Here is a 10000-nt window from a genome sequence, read left to right as displayed (position 1 = left end):
TGTAAGTTATCACTTAACGGGTTGTTGCTATAGTTATCAATTGTGCTGAAGTTGTACTTTTCTATCTGTGCAAAGGGATTGCGAGTCGTCTCGTATCAGTGTTTTGTGTCCAGAACATCGAGTACCGTGACGCAGACAAAGCAGAGACAGGGCGATATCACGAGTGTCAGCACATTTGCATTTCTGAATAATCATATACTGTGTCTAACTGGGGCTGCGAGAATTACCTCAGTGATGTAACCAGGGACCTCCCAAATAAATAGAGGAGAACGCGGGCTGTACCTTAGAGCAGTGTTTTTCAACCACTGTATTTTTTGCAAACCAGTAATTATAGTCTGTAAATGATGTGTTGTTGTTAAGTGTGGGTGCTGTCTAGAGCTCGGCAGAGTAACCGTGTAATACTCTTCCATATCAGTAGGTGGCAGCAGGTAGCTAATTGCTTTGTAGATGTCGGAAACAGCGGGAGGCAGTGTGCAGGTAAAAGGGTGTCTAATGCTTAAACCAAAAATAAACAAAAGGTGAGTGCCCCTAAGAAAAGGCATTGAAGCTTAGGGAAGGCTATGCAGAACGAAACTAAAACTGAACTGGCTACAAAGTCAACAAAAACAGAATACTGGACGACAGCAAAGACTTACTGTGGAGCAAAGACAATGTACATCCGAACATGACATGGCAATCGACAATGTCCCCACGAAGAAGGATAAAAACAAAGTAGATGCGGGAAATATCGCTCAAAGGAAGACTTGAAACTGCTCCAGGAAAATACCAAAAAAAGAGAAAAAGCCACCAAAATAGGAGCGCAAGACAAGAAGTAAAACACTACACACAGGAAAACAGCAAAAAACTCCAAATAAGTCACGGCGTGATGTGACAGGTGGTGACAGTACACCTACTTTGAGACAAGAGCTATATTGATGCATGCTTGGTTATGGTTTAAATTCATATCCAACAATTGTGACGACTTTTTACTGTCAACTAAGTTTCGTTGTTTAATAATTTCTGCTGGTGGTGTGCCTCCGCATTTTGTCAACACAAAAAATGTGCCTTCGCTCAAAAAAGGTTGAAAATCACTGCCTTAGAGCGTAGGTTGGAATTGTAACTAAGAGTACAGCCCAAAACGTCTCTCCTCATTGAGCTAAATTGAACTCAGTCTCTGCATGATTCCTTGCTTCTTGTCTTGTTTTATAGATGTCATCAGTGTTTGAACCTGACACCACCTGCCTTGACTCACATATGAACTAGAAGTGCCATCCCATTCCTAACCCATAGGCTTCAATATGACCTTTTGCAGCTATTACAGCTTCAACTCTTCTGGGAAGGGCTGTCCACAAGGTTGCGGAGTGTCTTTATAGCAATTTTCCACCATTCTTCCAAAAGCGCATTGGTGAGGTGGAGAAGGTCTGGCTCTCAGTCTCCGGTCTAATTCATCCCCAAATCGGGTTCAGGTCAGGACTCTGTGCAGGCCAGTCAAGTTCATCCACACCAGACTCTGTCATCCATGTCTTCATGGACCTTGCTTTGTGCACTGGTGCACAGTTCTTTGATTGATTGATTGAAACTTTTATTAGTAGATTGCACAGTACAGAGCCCCCACCGGGCTCCGGCGCCACTCCACTCACTGTACAGGAGCACAGTGTCAGACGAGTGCTCCTGGCTGTGAACCCCAGGAAGGCTACCGGACCAGACGGAGTACCTGGAAAGGTGCTCAGGACGTGCGCCCACCAGCTCGCTCCCCCCCTCACCAGGATCTTCAACCTCTCCCTGGCTCAGGCAGTCATCCCATCCTGCCTGAAGTCATCTACAATAATCCCGGTGCCGAAGAAGTCTCCCATCACCAGCCTGAATGATTACCGACCAGTGGCCCTCACTCCGGTAATCATGAAGTGCTTCGAGCGACTTGTTCTCCAGCACATCAAGGACCATATCCCTCCAGACTTCGACCCCCACCAGTTCGCATACCGGGCGAACAGGTCCACAGAGGACGCCATCGCTGTTGCTCTCCACTCTGCTCTGAACCACCTGGAGCAGCAGCAGAGCTACGTCCGGATGCTCTCTGTGGACTATAGCTCTGCCTTCAATACAATAATCCCGGACAGACTCTGCAATAAACTGGACACTCTTGGCCTCCCCCCTCTCACAAACGCCTGGATAAGGGACTTCCTAACGGACCGACCCCAGAATGTGAGACTTGGCCCGCACCTCTCATCCTCCCGCACGCTGAGCATCGGCTCCCCACAGGGCTGTGTGCTGAGCCCCCTCCTCTACTGCCTTTACACCCATGACTGCAGTCCGGCCCACAGTGACAACCTTACCGTCAAGTTCGCCGACGATACCACAGTGGTCGGGCTCATCTCCAGGGGTGACGAGGCTGCCTACAGAGAGGAGGTCCTGAAGCTGACGGCCTGGTCTTCGGAGAACAACCTCGCTCTCAACACCAGCAAGACCAGAGAGATCATCGTCGACTTCAGGAGGAGCAGCACCGACCCTGCCCCCCTCTACATCAACGGCGAGCGTGTAGAGAGGGTCCACACCTTCAGGTACCTTGGAGTCCACATCTCTAATGACTTCTCCTGGACAGTCAACACCACATCAATCATCAAGAAGGCTCAGCAGCGGCTACACTTCCTTAGAGTCCTCGGGAAGTACAACCTGAAGCCTGACCTGCTGCTGACCTTCTACCGCTCGTCCATCGAGAGCCTGCTGACCTACTGTATTACGGTATGGTACGGCAGCTGCACTGCAGCAGACAGGGAGAGGCTGCAAAGAGTGGTCAAGACGGCTCAGAAGATCATCGGCCGCCCTCTCCCCTCTCTGACGGACATCTACACCTCCCGCTGCCTCAACAGAGCCAGTGCCATCATCAAGGACAGCACCCACCCTGGTTCTGACCTGTTCCACCTGCTGCCCTCTGGGAAGCGCTACAGGTGCATTAAAACCAAAACAAACAGGCTAAAGAACAGCTTCTTCCCCAGGGCCATAACCATCCTGAACGGACTGCCCCATTGTCCCTCATAACTGCCTTCTCTTCGGTGAAATAACCCATTCCACCAACCACCCTGTTTTTGTTTTGTTTTTTTCATGTATATATTCATTTCACACCATATTCATTGCACTTCTACATTTTTTATATTTTTATATATTTGCACATTGTTTTTCTAGCATGCACACATCGCACTGTATGGCATGGCCTCAATCTCGTTACCTTGCGTAATGACAATAAAGCTGATTCTGATTCTGATTCTGATATTCCGTACAATTGACCACTAAATGGTAACACCCCAATAAGTTTTTCGCAATTTTCAATGCCAACAAGAAATTGACTCAAGAAAAAACGCTCCAAAGTAAGTAAATAAGGCTTAACTAGCTTGATGCTAACATACATTGGCTTGGCTATTGACATGCTACTGATTAGCATGATGACTTTTACATGGTAGGGTATGCTCTTTATGGTCTTTGCACGAGTACAACGCAATTTCATTTTCACCACCACCAATTTCAACGTCTCCAAATGAGTGAACAACTGGAACGCAATCAGTACAATACTTACTGTACTAACACTTTTTAGGGCGCAACAAATAAAAAATAAAAAAACCCACACCATCAACTATACACCACTGCTGTCTAAGGTCTTGGACTTGCAACGGTAATTGTAACTTAATGACAACGATATTATGATGACAATAAAACAAGACAAGACAACAGGACAGCACTTATCGTAATCAACTTGTTTTAAATGAGATTGTATCATCAAAAACTATTAATATTTACCATTACACACAAAATCATACCAAAGACTATACAATGGGACCCATTAACTCCCTGCTTGGCACTCAGCATCAAGGGTTGGAATTGGGGGTTAAATCACCAAAAATGAATTCCGGGCGTGGACACCACTGCTGCTCACTGCTCCCCTCGCCTCCCAGGGGGGTGATCAAGGGTGATGGGTCAAATGCAGAGAATAATTTCGCCACAACTAGTGTGTGTGTGTGACTATCATTAGTACTTTAACTTAAACTTTTTTAATGACAACGATATTATGATGATGATAGAACAAGACAAGACAACAGGACAGCACTTATCCTAATCAACTCGTTTTAAATGAGATTTTATTATCAAAAACTATTAATAATTACCATTACACACAAAATCATACCACAGACTATAATAATTAGATTAGATTAGATTAGATTAGATTTATTGGTGCCCTTGGGGAAATTCATTGTCACTGCCGTACATTTAAACACTAGACATTACACATCACACAAAAAAAAAAATAACACAAAGACATCATACATGACTAACACACATTTACAGGCTTGTCACACAGGTCGGCCGGGCCTGCTGTTAAGGGCGGCTATAGCTGCAGGGATCAGGCTTTTCCTGAGGCGGGCCCTCCGGAATTTGATTGTTCTGTACCTGCGCCCTGATGGTAGTGGGATGATGTATTGGTGTAGTGGGTGAGTGATATCCTGGACTATTGTTTTTGCCAGTCGGGTGATGGACCTGTGGTTTATGTCTGAAATGTTGGGTGTGGGTAGGCCGATGATTTTAGCTGCTATGTTTGTAATGCGTGAGTTTGGTCCGGTTGGTTACAGAAAGCATGGTGAAAAAACATGTGGAACAGTACAGAAGGATGGGTTGAACAATGCTTTGGTAAAGTAATAACAGGAGATGAGGTGCAACGTATAGTCCTTTAAGTTTCCGTATGGCTGACAGTCTTTGTTGACTTCTTTTTTGAATGTCCGTGGTGTGTTGATCAAAGGTGAGTTTATTGTCCAAGGTTATGCCCAGGTATTTAAAAGTGTCAACTGTTTTAACTGTTTGTGTGTTTATGATGATGGGGTTCTGAGGTGAGGGGGGGTTGAACCATATTTCTTTTGTTTTATTGACATTGATTTCCAGATAACTGGCTGTGCATGACTCTGTGAAATGTTTGACTGTGTTATGATAGTCCAGGATGAATTGACTGTTGGAGAGGAGTGCGAGAATGGCTGTGTCATCTGAGTATTTTAAGTATGTTGTGGTGGGTGAGATGCTACGGCAGTCATTGGTGTAGAGTGTGTACAGGAAAGGGCTCAACACACATCCCTGTGGGACCCCGGTGTTGATGGTAAGCATCGGGGATGTGTTTGAGCCCACCCTTACTGCTTGCAATCGGTCGGTGAGGAAGTTGTGGGTGAGGTGGATCAGCTGAGGGGGGATGTTGAGCTGGTGTAGTTTCCTGATCAGTAGATGCTTCTGTAGGGAGTTGAAGGCGGAGCTGAAGTCCACAAAGAGGATCCTGGCAAAGTTGCCTGGGGAGTCCAGATGCTGGAGGAGGAGATGCAGCAGGCAGGCCACAGCATCCTCTGTGCCCCTCCTGGCCCTGTAGGCAAATTGGAGGGGGTCCAGGTGTGGGGTGACAACTGGAAGGATGGTGTGAAGCAGCAGTTTCTCCAGGCACTTCATAATTATGGATGTGAGGGCTATGGGGCGGTAATGGTTGAGTTCTGTGGGTCTGGATTTTTTCGGTACTGGGATGATGGTTGCAGTTTTCCACAATGCAGGTATTGTTGCAGTCCAGTAGCTTTCACAGAAGAGTGAGTGTAGGATAGGGGAGAGCTCTATGGCACAGTCCCTGATCACCCTGGCTGGAATGCCATCAGGCCCTGGTGCCTTGCCTGGCTTGCAGCGGCTCAGCTGGCGCCGTACTTCCTCCTCTGTGAAGGGGGCCGGTTCCTCGGGGTCTGGTGGTGGTAGGGCTCTCAGCAGGTCCTGACACTCTGATGAAAAGTCCAATTTATCAAAGCGGGTAAAAAATATGTTCAGGTCTTTAGAGAGGGTTTCTGGGTCACTGACAGTGCATGATGTTTTTGTTTGGCATCCTGTCAGGGTTTTCACCTTCTGAAATGCCTGCTTGGTGTTCATGTTGCTGAATTCAGTTTCCAGTTTGTTTTTGTACTTCAGTTTTGCTTTAAATACCTCGTTTTTTAAATTCCTATTTTTTGTCTTGAGGCTGGCCCAGTCCTGTTGCTTGAAGGATTTATGTTTTTCCCTCAGGCTCTTTTTTAATTGTGGGGTGATCCATGGTTTGGAGTTGGGATAAATATGTATTGTTTTGGTTGGAATTGTGGAGCTGATGCAGAATTTGATGTAGTCTGTGATGACAGAGACCCTGTCATTCAGACTACCATCAAAAATGTCCCAGTCAGTACAAGCTAGGGCGCCTTGGAGTTGAGTGGTGGCGTCTTCCGTCCACTGGGGGGCACTGCTGCAGTGCGGTTTGTGGCGTTTTAGTTCCTGCTTGTATGACGGAAGTAAACAGATGTTGTGGTCGGCAGCTCCGAGCGGAGGATATGAACGGGCACGGAAGGCATGGGTGATGTTCCCGTAGCATAAGTCCAATATGTTTCCCCTTCTTGTTGGAATGTCCACATACTGTTCGAAAGATGGTAAAACATTGTCCAGTCTGCATCCGTTAAAGTCCCCCAAATAAAGCAGCTGACCACCGGGATACTTAGCTAACATGGCATTAGCATCCTCGGCTATCAGCTCCGCTGCTGTGTTGATGTTAGCACTGGGGGCTACGTAAATACAGCTGACCACAACAGTGGGGAATTCCCGGGGTAGATAGAAGGGACGGAGGGACAGGGTCAACAACTCCAGGTTGGGTGTGCACACTTTACGGTGCACTTTGATGTTGTTACACCACCTGTCGTTGATGTAAAGGCAGACCCCACCGCCTCGCGTCTTCCCCGAGTGCTTTGTCCTGTCGGACCTGACGATGGTGAAATTGTCCAGGCTCACCTCAGAGTCGGGAACCGACTCCTCCAGCCAGGTCTCACTGAGAGCGATGATACAGATGTCTCTAAAGGCCCTTTCAAAACGGCACCTTGCATGTAGTAGATCCATCTTGTTACGGAGTGATCGTACGTTGGACATGATGATGGTGGGCAGAGGAGGTTTAAAGGGACGCCTTCTTACCCGGCTCCGAATGCCTCCACGCCTTCCCCTTTTCCTCAGCCGAAGCTCCGAAGGTAGGACCACGGCAGGCCTGGTGTTACTCCACAGCGAGGCTCGATGTAGCAGGAGTTCATCTCGGCTGTAGGCGAGTAGCCGGTCGTTGGTGTCGGGCTGTAGTGCTAGGCTATCGCAAATCAGCGATAAGATTGTGAAAAAGGCGGCGATCACCTTGTAACTTGTCATAGCTGATCCGTGTGACTTTTGCCTACATACAATGTGACAATTACACGTAAGGCACGGACATAAAACATACATAACACACTAGACACAAGGTACGGTCAGTGCTGTCGCAGCAGAGCATGCGCCATCTTGGGACCCCTTACCTCCCTGCTTGGCACCAAATCACCAAAAATGAATTCCGGGCGCCGCCACCGCTGCTGCTCACTGCCCCCCTCACCTCCCAGGGGGTGATCAAGGGTGATGGGTCAAATGCAGAGAATAATTTCGCCACAACTAGTGTGTGTGTGTGACTATCATTAGTACTTTAACTTAAACTTTTTTAATGACAACGATATTATGATGATGATAGAACAAGACAAGACAACAGGACAGCACTTATCCTAATCAACTATTAATATTTACCATTACACACAAAATCATACCAAAGACTATACAATGGGACCCATTACCTCCCTGCTTGGCACCAAATCACCAAAAATTAATTCCGGGCCCCGCCACCGCTGCTGCTCACTGCTCCCCTCACCTCCCAGGGGGTGATCAAGGGTGATGGGTCAAATGCAGAGGATAATTTCGCCACACCTAGTGTGTGTGTGACAATCATTGGTACTTTAACTTGAACTTTTTAATGCCAACAATATTATGATGATGATAAAACAAGACAAGACAACAGGACAGCACTTATCGTAATCAACTCGTTTTAAATGAGATTGTATTATCAGAAACTATTCATATTTACCATTACACACAAAATCATACCACAGACTATAAAAATGGGAGCCATTACCTCCCTGCTTGACACTCAGCATTAAGGGTTGGAATTGGGGGTTGAATCACCAAAAATGAATCTCGGGCGCGGCCACCGCTGCTGCCCACAGCTCCCCTCACCTCCCAGGTAGGTGATCAAGGGTGATGGGTCAAATGCAGAGGATAATTTCGCCACACCTAGTGTCTGTGTGACTATCATTGGTACTTTAACTTTTTTAATGACAACGATATTATGATGATGATGATAAAACAAGACAAGACAACAGGACAGCAATTATCGTAATCAACTCGTTTTAAATGAGATTTTATTATCAAAAACTATTACTATTTACCAAAAGTGCTGAAAATCCAATTACCAGGTACGCGGAATTGGTACCATATCTGAACGGTACCCATCCCTATGCACACAGAGCCTCGGTCTCTGCAACCCCGGGTCCAAACCGAGCCAAGTTGTTAGTATCACAATTTGTGTGTGTACACAAATCCAGTCTTTGGAAATCACACTCTCCTTTCAGGTATTGAGTAGGTCCCAGCTATCCCACCTTGGGGTGTCCCACCTTGGTCCCAGGACTGTCCTATCCCAATCTCCCTCGGCTTTAAAACGATAAAAGAGCACCCAGTTTGGTAATTCCTGGATATAAATGTCTGCTGGCTCCAGAGAGGTCGAAGGCAGAAAGAAGTCTTACCATGACGCAGTAAGCCTGGTAATTAGCACCCATGGTCATCCCAACAGGGGTCGGTAGCTCCTGAGAAGATTGCTGCACCTCCTACTGAGTCAGACTCAAACCTGCACCTCGTTCCCTTATTTGTTTATGTGACGCTGGCCTCTACAGCCGCACCACCTGGGCCAATCAGGACTCTCCCAGCAGCACATGCAGCACAGAGCGTGGTAGGACAGGCGGGTGTGGCTCAGCTTACGTTTCCATACAGACTGACGGAACCGAGGCCAAGTGTATTGCAGTGTTGTATTGCAGTGTTGTATTGCAGTGTTGTATGCAGTGTTGTATTGCAGTGTTATATTGCAGTGTTGTATTGTAGTGTTGTATTGCAGTGTTGTATGCAGTGTTGTATTGCAGTGTTGTATTGCAGTGTTGTATTGCAGTGTTGTATGCAGTTTTGTATTGCAGCGTTTCTACAGTTGGCCGCTTGCCTCGTATGCAAATACATGCAAAGTGGAATGCTCTTCATCTTATCAGCACTTATAAATACATACACACATATAAATACTGTTATTGTTAGTGTAGGGAAAATTATATATATATATATATATATATATATATATATATATATATATATATATATATATATATATATATATAAATATATATACATATATATACACACACACACACACACACACACACACACACACACAGGTTAAAGCCAGTAAATTAGAATATTTTGAAAAACTTGATTTATTTCAGTAATTGCATTCAAAAGGTGTAACTTGTACATTATATTTATTCATTGCACACAGACTGATGCATTCAAATGTTTATTTCATTTAATTTTGATGATTTGAAGTGGCAACAAATGAAAATCCAAAATTCCGTGTGTCACAAAATTAGAATATTACTTAAGGCTAATACAAAAAAGGGATTTTTAGAAATGTTGGCCAACTGAAAAGTATGAAAATGAAAAATATGAGCATGTACAATACTCAATACTTGGTTGGAGCTCCTTTTGCCTCAATTACTGCGTTAATGCGGCGTGGCATGGAGTCGATGAGTTTCTGGCACTGCTCAGGTGTTATGAGAGCCCAGGTTGCTCTGATAGTGGCCTTCAACTCTTCTGCGTTTTTGGGTCTGGCATTCTGCATCTTCCTTTTCACAATACCCCACAGATTTTCTATGGGGCTAAGGTCAGGGGAGTTGGCGGGCCAATTTAGAACAGAAATACCATGGTCCGTAAACCAGGCACGGATAGATTTTGCGCTGTGTGCAGGCGCCAAGTCCTGTTGGAACTTGAAATCTCCATCTCCATAGAGCAGGTCAGCAGCAGGAAGCATGAAGTGCTCTAAAACTTGCTGGTAGACGGCTGCGTTGACCCTGGA

The 10000-nt window shown here is 45.9% G+C and overlaps 1 protein-coding gene across 7 annotated transcripts in view; it reads right to left on the bottom strand.

The window, feature by feature from the left end:
* ctnnd2b (catenin (cadherin-associated protein), delta 2b) overlaps positions 1-10000 on the bottom strand; it is a 367161-nt gene that overhangs the window by 263673 nt on the left and 93488 nt on the right. For 5 of the 7 annotated variants that reach the window (XM_061936356.2, XM_061936364.2, XM_061936388.2 and 2 more), the window contains exon 1: positions 1-80. This exon is cut by the window's left edge and continues 631 nt beyond it. The exons of the other annotated variants lie outside the window; for them this stretch is intronic. The gene's annotated coding sequence lies outside the window, so the exon portion shown is untranslated. Of the gene's footprint in view, positions 81-10000 lie in introns of those variants that run through there. 7 annotated transcript variants of the gene reach the window in all.

Source organism: Nerophis lumbriciformis, linkage group LG03 (genome assembly GCF_033978685.3).
Source record: "Nerophis lumbriciformis linkage group LG03, RoL_Nlum_v2.1, whole genome shotgun sequence".
Lineage (NCBI taxonomy): Eukaryota > Metazoa > Chordata > Actinopteri > Syngnathiformes > Syngnathidae > Nerophis > Nerophis lumbriciformis.
Note: the sequence above shows the minus strand (reverse complement) of the source record. Positions and strands in the feature narration are given on the sequence as shown.